This window comes from Delphinapterus leucas, chromosome 3 (assembly GCF_059928025.1).
Source record: "Delphinapterus leucas isolate spDelLeu-1000000601 "Yukka" chromosome 3, BTC_Dleu_Yukka2, whole genome shotgun sequence".
Taxonomy (NCBI): domain Eukaryota; kingdom Metazoa; phylum Chordata; class Mammalia; order Artiodactyla; family Monodontidae; genus Delphinapterus; species Delphinapterus leucas.
Window position 1 is genome coordinate 123,635,207 of NC_143131.1, and position 11,449 is coordinate 123,646,655.

The window sequence follows — 11,449 nt, forward strand, 5'->3', positions numbered from 1 at the left end:
GCAATTGGCTGGAGAACATTAAATCTTCAACCACTGCCATTTTTCTTCTGGATAAATTCAACTAATAGGAAATTATATCATTTTATTGTAAAAATATATTTTTTTCATACCATTTTAACACAAAAAGAAGTGATTTTAACTTAAGTAAAACTTAGGGTAGAATCATTTACTCATGATTGTACCCAGATGCAGAAAATTTTGATGGGTTATTGAAAGTAGAGGTGACTTACATAACAAAATCAATCAATTTATAATCTCATATGGGGCTCATTAATTTTTAAAAGCTCTGATGGACACCTAACCAGGTGATTAGACTTGGTGTCCCTAACGGTGGGACAAACTGACATTCTGTGTCTCCTAATGAGATGCTTCATTTACAGATGGGGTGTCCAAACCAAGATGTTCTTGACACTGAAAGTCACTATTTATAGTTACACTGGGAGAGGAGACAAACGGGAATAAATAATCACCCTACTGATGAGGTATTTTGGCCAAAAATATTTAATATTTATGTAATCAAGACTTTAGACCTAACTTTTCATTTACAAGAAACACAGGTGATGGAAGTATGAGTGAAATGACCCTAAGAGGAAACAGATGGACAAAGCCAGTATGTGGGACATCCTACAAGACAACTAGTCTCACCAAAAAGTCAATACGTTGGGGAAAAATGTTGTGATGAGTGGGACATTTTAGATTTAAAGAGATATAACCAAATGTAATATATGAACCTTGGTTGGTTCCTGGAGAAACTTGACTCTAGAGTTGGTATCAGAGGGACCTAGAGAATTATTCTTCATTTTCTTATGCAGGATAACACTATGTGATTATGTGTGAGAATGTCCTTTTTGTAGGAGACACATGCTAAAATATTTAAAGTGAAATGTCATGATGTCTGCAATTTATTATAAAAAAGCTTATCCCCTCAGTATATATGCATACTTAAATACATATGCATATATATAAAGTAAAAAAATGGAAAAAATATTAACAATTCTTTACGGTTGTTTATTATACTATTCTAATTTTTTAATGTTTGAAATGTTTATGATAAAAATTGGGGGCAAATAATGTGCTTAGAAAAATATTCACAGATGTTTGCTTGTATGCATTTTGATTTATACCTAGTGTATTCTGAATCTTCTTGGAGTAGAATCTTTATCCTATCCTGTCTGATGTCATTTACTGGACTCTATTTTTATGTGTACTTTGGGATTTGGGAGATTATATTAAATATGTGTCTTGATGAAAGAAATGTGCAATTATTGCAAATTGAGTATAAACATTATCCGTTAGCGATCTTTCCACATCTATCTTTTCTAATCAGAGTAGGGCTTATAAATTAAACATATCCTTTTAAAATGCTCATACATTACTACATAGTGTGTGTGTGCGTGTGTGTGTATTTAAACCCCAGTCTGGCATTTCCTTTTGAAATATTGTTATGGTAGAACATTGTTATAGTTATTGATCATTCCTAGAGAGTTGTGAGGGTTCATGCAACTTTACAAAAAACAAAATCTAAGTTTAGAGTACCCCTACTCTATCACAACCAAAATAGAAATTTCCAAGGCAATACTTCAAGAGACTCATATCTCACTATTTTTTTTTTTTTAATTTTACAAGGTTGTCTAAGCTCCCACAGGAATGAGGTTTTCATTACAGACCTAGGTGATATGGAACATAGTCTGGTGACTTGTCTTCCCCCATATCACAGGACAATCTGATGAGGAGACCAGCCCATCCAAAGTGTGAGATCAAGGGCTCTGATTAGAGGGTAAGACATTTTCTTCCACGCCATCATTTCCCAAAGTGTGACCGACAGAGCTAAAAGTTACTCTTGGAAAAAAAAATCCTCATAAAATAAGTTTGGGAAATTATGGGTTAAGTCAAGTTAAACTAATTTCTTTACTGCAGAACTTCTTAGAATGTTAAATATACTAATGTACTTTGTCGACTTCCACCAGGGGACACAGCATTTCCAAAATGTAGTGCCCACAAAACTCTTTTTATTGTTGGAATTCTATTTCAGGAAACCAGTGTTCTGAGAAAAATGTCTCAGAGATGCCGTTAGAAGATGCTTATCTGCTTAAAACTTCTCCCCACCTCTGACTCTCACCCTCTTCATAGTGAAAAACAGTTACAGCTTATTAAGCATTTGCTATGTGTGAGAGAGGTATTTCACAGATAAGAAAACTGGAAACTGAAGCTCAGAGAGGTTATGTTATCTGCACAGGGTCCCAGAGACACGAAATGTCAGTTGCTATACTCACCTAGGTCTGACCCCAAAGTTCATGCTTCTCTTACATCATCAAATTGATCACTTGGGGGAAAAAGGTCAATTCTTTAAAAGTGGGATAGAGGGGACATTCCTGGTGGTCCAGTGGTTAAGAATACGCCTTCCAGTGCAGGGGATGTGGGTTCGATCCCTGATCAAGGAACTAAGATCCCACATGCCACGGGGCAACTAAGCCCACGGCTCTAGAGCCCGCACACGCCACAACTAGAGAGCCCACACACCGCAACTACTGAGCCCATGCACTCTGGAGCCCACACCCACAACTAGAGAGAGGCTCACGTGCCACAACGAAAGATCCCTTGAGCCACAGATAAGACCCGCTGCAGCGAAATAAATAAATATTTTTTTTAAAAAGTGGGATAGAAATTAATTTTAAGAAGTCTAATCGTAATCTAAAACCCATAATAGACTTTTGAATATATGATCAGTGAGGTCTCTCTGTGGCTGGGATATAACTTAGCCACCAGTGTGGTTGGGTCTCTATGTTCTGTCTCAGAGGAGACCCCATAGTTTGCTTTGAAATTTAACCACCTGCATTATCTGTAATTCACCAGAATGGAGAGATAGGCCATCTTCCTTGCACTTTGAAATGCCTTTTCCTCATTGCCTCTGAGCAGAGCTGGCACAAGTCTTTGCATCACAGGCCAAAACCCCCATGTCAGAAGGTAAAGGGAAGGTTCCCAGAGGACCGAGCAGAGGGTGAGTGTAGTGGAAAAACAGCAACCCTGCCAGAAACCACAGGCCAAAATCTGGGACTTCATTAAAAAATAATAATCACTTGGGATTATTCTACCATTGCAAAGACCCTGTCCCTAGGGCCCCTGGTTTGCCAGCTAGAGAATAAGGAACTCGTTTTTCTAACTCCTCTCTCACTTCTGACTTACTGTACATTGCTACCAGACAGAAAGCAAGAAGGGCTCTCAGAGGCTGCAAAACGGTCCTGAATTTTCTTGATCTCAGCACCCTCCAGTAGAAATACACATATGTATGTAATGTAACCCACATATATATTTTTAAATTTTCCACTAGCAACATTTAAAAAAGTACAAAGAAACAAGTGAAATACTAGAAACATTTTATCAGTATTCAAATTTCATAAGATTGATACTTGATGAAGTAGATTCACATACCCAAGTAGTTCCAATCACACTTAAAAAAGTCTTCCAGTAACAGACTTGAGCATCAGTTTAAAAATATATGTGTAGGGAGTCAAGATGGCAGGGTGGGAAGACACGGAGTTCGCATCTCCCAACAACTAGGGTGCCTGCTCGATGCTGGGGGGGACCCCGACACCCAAGGAGATGGGAAGAACCCCCAAGCAAACCGGTAAGACGTGGGGGGACTGATGGGGGAGGAGAAGTGGAGGCCATACAGGACTGGCGCCCCAGAGGGGTGGCTAAGACGAGGGAGGGGTTCCCACGCCAGGAGAGACGCTCAGGGGCTTGGATGGAGGGAGAGCACCCAGCATTTCCCCTGCCCAATTGGGGGGAAGTCTGCCCGGCTCTCGGGCTGGGTCCTACACCCTCAGAGGTCCCCTCTGGGCCAGATTGGTCCTGGAGGTGTAGGAGGGAGGCCAGGAGAGAACAGAAAAGGTAGGTGAGAGGGACCGAAGATCTGGAGAGGAGCAGAGGGCATTTGCTCCACCTACTGGAGCACAGGGAGCCTCCTGGGCTCCCAGGCTGGTCCCTTGCCCTCCAAAGTACCCTCGGAGCTGCGTGGGTCCTGGGGGAATAAGAGGGAGGCTGGGGAGATCAGCAGAGGCAGGCAGGAGGGGCTGTCCAGGATGAGAGGAGTGGGAGAGGAGTGGACGCGATTTGCCCCGCCCACTGGGGGCCCGGGGAGCCTGCTGAGCTCCCAGGTGGGGTCCCCCCCACCCCCTGGGACCAGAGGCAGGAGGTATGCCTGGGCCCCTTCTGTTCTGTTGAGCCTAAGCCCCACCCCCCACATCCCCCAGGGCCTTTTGCAGCCCTGTGTGTCCTAAGCATAGGCCCCGCCCACTGCCCAAATCTCACCCTGCTTAGGCCCCACCCTCCACAGCCAACGCCTTTTCCACCTTTTTTTTTTTTTCTCCTCCTCTTTTTTACTATTGTGGTTCTGTTTTACCTTCCAGGCGTTGTTTCATCTATATTTTTATTTTTATATTTTTTCTAATACATCTTTCAGTTTCGTAGTCTAATTTTATTTTTTACTTTGTTATTGTTCCCCCTTTTTTTTTCTGCCCCACGCAGCTTGCAGGATCTTGGTTCATGAGCCAGGGGTCAGGCCGAAGCTTCTGTGGTGGGAGCTCCATGTCAGAACCATTGGACTAACAGAGAACCTCAGACACCAGGGAACATTCATCAGAGTGAGGTCTCCCGGAGGTCCTCATCTCAGCACCAAGACCCAGCTCTACTCAACAGTCTACAAACTCCAGTGTTGGAAGCCTCAGACCAAACAACCAGTAAGACAGGAACACAATCCCGCTCATAAAAAAAAAAGGAAAAAAAAAAATGAGACGGCAAATAAATATGTCACAGATGAAGGAGCAACGTAAAAACCTACAAGATCAAATAAATGAAGTGGAAATAGGCAATCTACCTGAAAAAGAATTCACAGTAATGATAGTAAAGCTGATCCAGAATCTCAGAAATAGAATGGAGGCATGGACTGAGAAAATACAAGAAATGTTTAACAAAGATCTAGAAGAACTAAAGAACAAACAAACAGAGATGAATAACACAATAACTGAAATGAAAAATACACTAAAAGGAATCAATGACAGAATAACTGAGGCAGAAGAACAAATAAGTGAGCTGGAAGACAAAATGGTGGAATAACTGCAGAGGAGCAGAATAAAAAAAGAATGAAAAGAATTGAGGACAATTTCAGAGATGTCTGGGACAACACTAAATGCACCAACATTCAAATCATAGGTGTCCCAGAAGAAGAAGAGAGAAAGAAAGGGTCTGAGAAAATATTTGAAGAGATTATAGTGGAAAACTTCCCTAATATGAGAAAGGAAATAGTCACCCAAGTCCAGGAAGAACAGAGAGTCCCATACAGGATAAATGCCAGGAAAAACACACCAAGACACATATTAATCAAACTACAAAAATTAAATTCAAAAGAAAATATATTAAAATCAGCAAGGGAAAAACAAAAAATAACATACAAAGGAATCCCCATAAGGTTAACAGCTGATTTTTAGCAGAAACTCTGCAGGCCAGAAGGGAGTGGCAGGATATACTTAAAGTGATGAAAGAGAAAAACTTACAACCAAGATTACTCTACCCAGCATGGGTCTCATTCAGATTCGGTGGGGAAATCAGAAGCTTTTCAGACAAGCAAAAGCTAAGAGAATTCAGCACCACCAAACCAGCTTTACAACAAATGCTAAAGAAACTTCTCTAGGTGGGAAACACAAGAGAAGAAAACGACCCACAAAAACAAACCCAAAACAATTAAGAAAATGGTAATAGGAACATACATATCGAAAATAACCTTGAATATAAATGCATTACATGCTCCAACCAAAAGACACAGACTGGCTAAATGGATACCAAAACAAGACCCATATATATGTTGTCTACAAGACACCCACTTCAGACCTAGGGACACATACAGACTGAAAGTGAAGGGATGGAAAAAGATATTCTATGCAAATGGAAATTAAAAGAAAGCTGGAGTAGCAATACTCGTATCAGATAAAATAGACTTTAAAATCAAGGCTGTTACAAGAGATAAGGAAGGACACTACATAATGATGAAGGGATCAATCCAAGAAGAAGATATAACCATTATAAATGTTTATGCACCTGACATAGGAGCACCTCAATACATATGGCAAATGCTAACAACCATGAAAAGGGAAATCAACAGTAATACAATAACAGAAGGAGACTTATCACCCCACTTACACCAATGGACAGATCATCCAAACAGAAAATAAATAAGGAAACACAAGTTTTAAATGACACAACAGGCCATATAGTTTTAATTGATATTTATAGAACATTTCACCTGAAAGTGGCACAATACACTTTCTTCTCAAGTGCACACAGAACATTCTCCAGGATAGATCACATCTTGGGTCACAAATCAAGCCTTGGAAAATTTAAGAAAATTGAAATCATATCAAGCATCTTTCCTGACCACAGCGCTATGAGATTGGAAATCAATTACAGGAAAAAGACTGTAAAAACCACAAATACATGGGAGCTAAACAGTGTGCTACTAAATAGCCAAGAGATCACTGCAGAAATCAAAGAAGAAATTTAAAGCTACATAGAAACAAATGACAATGAAAACATAATGACCAAAACCTATGGGATGCAGCAAAAACAGTTCTAAGAGGGAAGTTTACAGCAATTCAATCTCACCTCAAGAAACAAGAAAAATCTCAAATAAACAATCTAACCCTACACCTAAAGCAACTAGAGAAAGAAGAACAAAGAAAACACAAAATCAGTAGAAGGAAAGAAATCATAAAGATCAGAGCAGAAATAAATGAAATAGAAACGAAGAAAACAATAGCAAAGATCAATAAAACTAAAAGCTGGTTCTTTGAGAAGATAAACAAAATTGATAAACCCTTAGCCAGACTCATCAAGAAAAAAAGGGAGAGTACGCAAATCAATTAACTTAGAAATGAAAAAGGGGAAATCACAACTGACACCGCAGAAATAAAAAGGATTATAAGAGACTACTACAAACAACTATATGCCATTTAAATGGACAATCATGAAGAAATGGACAAATTCTTGGAAAGATACAATTTTCCAAGACTGAACCAGGAAGAATTAGAAAATATAAACAGACGTATCACAAGTAAAAAATTGAAACTGTAATTAGAAATCTTCCAACAAACAAAAGTCCAGGACCAGATGGCTTCACAGGCGAATTCTGTCAAACATTTAAAGAGCTAACTCTGATCCTTCTCAAACTCTTCCAAAAAATTGAAGAGGGAAGAACATTCCCCAAATTCACTCTACAAAGCCACCATCACCCTGAAACCAAAACCAGAAAAAGATATCCAAAAAAAGAAAATTATAGACCAATATCACTGATGAACATAGATGCAAAAATCCTGAACAAAATACTAGCAAACAGAATCCAACAACGTATTAAAAGGATCATACAACACAATCAAGTGCGATTTATCCTAGGGATGAAAGGATTCTTCAATATACGCAAATCAGTGTGATACACCATACTAACAAATTAATGAATAAAACCCATATGATCATCTCAATAGATGCAGAAAAAGCTTTTGACAAAATTCAATACCAATTTATGATAAAAACTCTCCAAAAAATGGGCATAGAGGGAACCTACCTCCACATAATAAAGGCCATATATGACAAACCCACAGCAAACATCATACTCACTGGTGAAAAACTGAAAGCATTTCCACTAAGATCAGGAACAACACAAGGATGTCCACTCTTGCCACTCTTATTCAACCTAGTTTTGGAAGTCCTGGCACAGCAATCAGAGAAGAAAAAGAAATATAAGGAGTACAAACTGGAAAAGAAGAAGTAAAACCGTCACTGTTTGTAGATGACATGACACTATACATAGAAAATCCTAAAGACACCACCAGAAAACTACTAGAGCTAATCAACGAAGTCGGTAACGTTGCAGGATACAAAATTAATCAGAGAAATCTCTGGCATTCCTATATACTAACAACGAAAAATCAGAAAGAGAAATTAAGGAAGCAATCCAATTTACCATCACAACAAAAAGAATAAAATACCTAGGAATAAACCTACCTAAGGAGGCAAAAGACTTGTACTCAGAAAACTATAAAACATTGATGAAAGAAATCAAAGATGACATAAACAGATGGAGAAATAGACCATGTTCTTGGATTGGAAGAATCAATATTGTGAAAATGACTATGCTACCCATAGCAATCTACAGATTCAATGCAATCCCTATCAAACTACCAATGGCATTCTTCACAGAATTAGAACAAAAAATGTTTCAATTCGTATGGAAACACAAAAGACCCTGAATAGACAAAATAATATTAAGAAAGAAAAATGGAGCTGGAGGAATTAGGCTCCCTGACTTCAAACTATGCTACAAAGCTACAGTAATCAAGACAGTATGGTACTGGCACAAGAACAAAAATATAGATCAATGCTACAGGATAGAAAGCCCAGAGATAAATCCATGCACATATGGTCACCTAATTTATGACAAAGGAGGCAAGAACATACAATGAGAAAAGACAGCCTCTTCAATAAGTGGTGCTGGGAAAACTGGACAGCTACATGTAAAACAATGAAATTTAAACACTACCTAACATCATACACAAAAATAAACTCCAAAAGGATTAAAGACCAAAATGTAAGATGAGACACTATAAAACTCTTAGAGGAAAGCATAGGAAAAACACCTTTTGACATAAACCACAGCAAGATCTTTTTTGACCCACCTCCTAAAGTAATAGAAATAAAAACAAAGATAAACAAATGGGACCTAATGAAACTTAAAAGCTTTTGCACAGCAAAGGAAACCATAAACAAGATGAAAAGACAACCCTCAGAATGGGAGAAAATATTTGCAAATGAAACAATAGACAAAGGATTAATCTCCAAAATATATAAACATCTCATGGAGCTCAATATCAAAAAAACAAAACAGTTCAATTAAAAAATGGGCAGAATGGCTTCCCTGGTGGCGCAGTGGTTGAGAGTCTGCCTCCGATGCAGGAGACACGGGTTCATGCCCTGGTCCGGGAAGATCCCACATGCCGTGGAACGGCTAGGCCCGTGAGCCATGGCCGCTGAGCCTGCGCGTCCGGAGCCTGTGCTCCGCAACAGGAGAGGCCACAACAGTGAGAGGCCCACGTACCGCAAGAAAAAAAAAGGGCAGAAGACCTAAATAGACATTTCACCAAAGAAGACATAGAGATGGCCAAGAGGCACATGAAAAGATGCTCAACATCACTAATTATTAGAGAAACGCAAATCAAAACTACAATGAGGTATCACCTCACACTGGTCAGAATGGCCATTAGAAAATCGTACAAACAAATGCTGGAAAGGCTGTGGTGAAAAGGGAACCCTCCTGCACTTTTGGTGGGAATGTAAATTGATACAACCAATATGGAGAACAGTATGGAGGTTCCTTAAAAAACTAAAAATAGAACTACCATATGACACAGCAATCCCACTACTGGGCATATACCCTGAGAAAACCATAATTCAAAAAGAGACATGTACCGCCGTGGTCATTGCAGCAGGTATCTACAATAGCCAGACATGGAAGCAACCTAAATGTCCACTGACAGATGAACGGATAAAGAAGATGTGGCACATATATACAATGGAATATTACTCAGCCATAAAAAGAAAGGAAATTGAGTTATTTGTAGTGAGGTGGATGGACCTAGAGTCTGTCATACAGAGTGAAGTAATTCAGAAAGAGAAAAACAAATACGGTGCACTAACACATATATATGGAATGTAAAAAAAAAAAAATGGTACTGATGAACCTAGTGGCAGGGCAGGAATAAAGACATAGACATAGAGAATGGACTTGAGGACATGGGGGAGGAGGGGGAAGCTGGGGTGAAGTGAGAATAGCGTCAACATATACACACTACCGAATGTAAAATAGCTAGTGGGAAGCAGCAGCATAGCACAGGGAGATCAGCTCAGTGCTTTGCGATGACCTAGAGGGGTGGGATAGGGAGGGTGGGAGGGAGGCTCAAGAGGGAGGGGATATGGGGATATATGTATGCATATGGCTGATTCAACAGAAACTAACATAGTATTGTAAAGCAATTATACTCCAATAAAGATCTATTTTTTTAAAAGTATATGTATAAGTTGAATTAGATTAAAAGTTTAGTTCTTTAGTCCCGCTAGCCACATTTCAAGGCTCACTGGCCACATTCTGCTTGTGGCTACCCTATTAGACAGCACAGCTGTGCAAGAGTTCTTAATGGGGCCAGCAGTGCCCCCTAAGGGGCATAATGGAAATGTGTGGAAACATTTCTTTTTCAGTACTGTACTCACAGGCAGTGGGTGAGAGGCCAGAGATGCAGACATCCTGCAATATAAAGGGCAGTTCTGCACAAGACGACATTGTCCCACATCTCAGATTCCCACAGAGGTTAAACACGTGTTTATAATTAGAACCTGTTTGTTTTGGTGAGAGCAGTACGCTTGGCTTTAATATACATTTTGGGGGACTGAAAATGTATATAACTTAATAGAAGTTTGTTTTATTCAGAGCTCTACCAAGAATTGCATAACATTTTGAAAAATTGCTTCACAGATTGAAATGTCGCTCCTATATCAGACAGCACCTGTAGCTGTAGCATTCACAGGGGTCCTAGACACAGGTAAAGCAACTGACTACTTCATGATATCTGCTAGGGAAATCACACCCAAGCATTTGCTATTAAAATACACAGCATTTTATTATCAATTACTTTCCTTTATTTCTCTTTATATGAGTGCAAGGGCATTGTATGGGTTTTCAAAGTTATATTAGTAGGAGGATTATTTAATCTAGTAATTTCATTCCAGAATAGTAAAGGGGTGTTATGAAATGTGTTACTGAAAGCACGTAGAACCATTGTTCTAAGAAGAAGCATGGCTGGCTCAAGCCGATGAAGACTGCCACCTGCAGGTAGGAGAGCAAACTGAGGCTGCACCCCAGAACGCAGAGGACGGGAAAGAGCTGCCTCAATTAAACAGCTACGTACTTTGCATCTCCCAAGTCCAAAGCACTGTGCTAGAAAACAGGGCTATGGCAGTGACCCAAACGATTAGGGCTCTGCTACCAAGGAGCTCACAGTCCAGGGTGGGAAAGTACGTGGGTCTGGGGAGGGGGGATCAAGGTCAAGTGGGCACAAATAATCAGCTGGTCAGAGATACCCCCATCCATTTCAATCCTCTCTGATAGCAACCTGTTCAGTTTAGTTGATCCAGGAAGATATACCAAAGAGTGCTAAATTTTCTGCACATATATTTCATATTGTTTCAAAATTTACATCAATTTAGAAAAACATACACAAGTAATACATGAATACAGCCTTTTAGAGGATAAATTTTTTAAATTAGAGAGGAATAAAGAAGAAAATAAAAGGTCCCCTTCACTCTTCTTAAAAAGTAACTGTTGGGCTACCCTGGTGGTGCAGTGGTTGAG

The 11,449-nt window shown here is 39.6% G+C and overlaps 1 protein-coding gene across 1 annotated transcript in view; it reads right to left on the reverse strand.

The window, feature by feature from the left end:
• Window positions 1-11,449, reverse strand: part of GRXCR2 (glutaredoxin and cysteine rich domain containing 2) — a 143,662-nt gene that overhangs the window by 27,276 nt on the left and 104,937 nt on the right. The window lies entirely within an intron of this gene.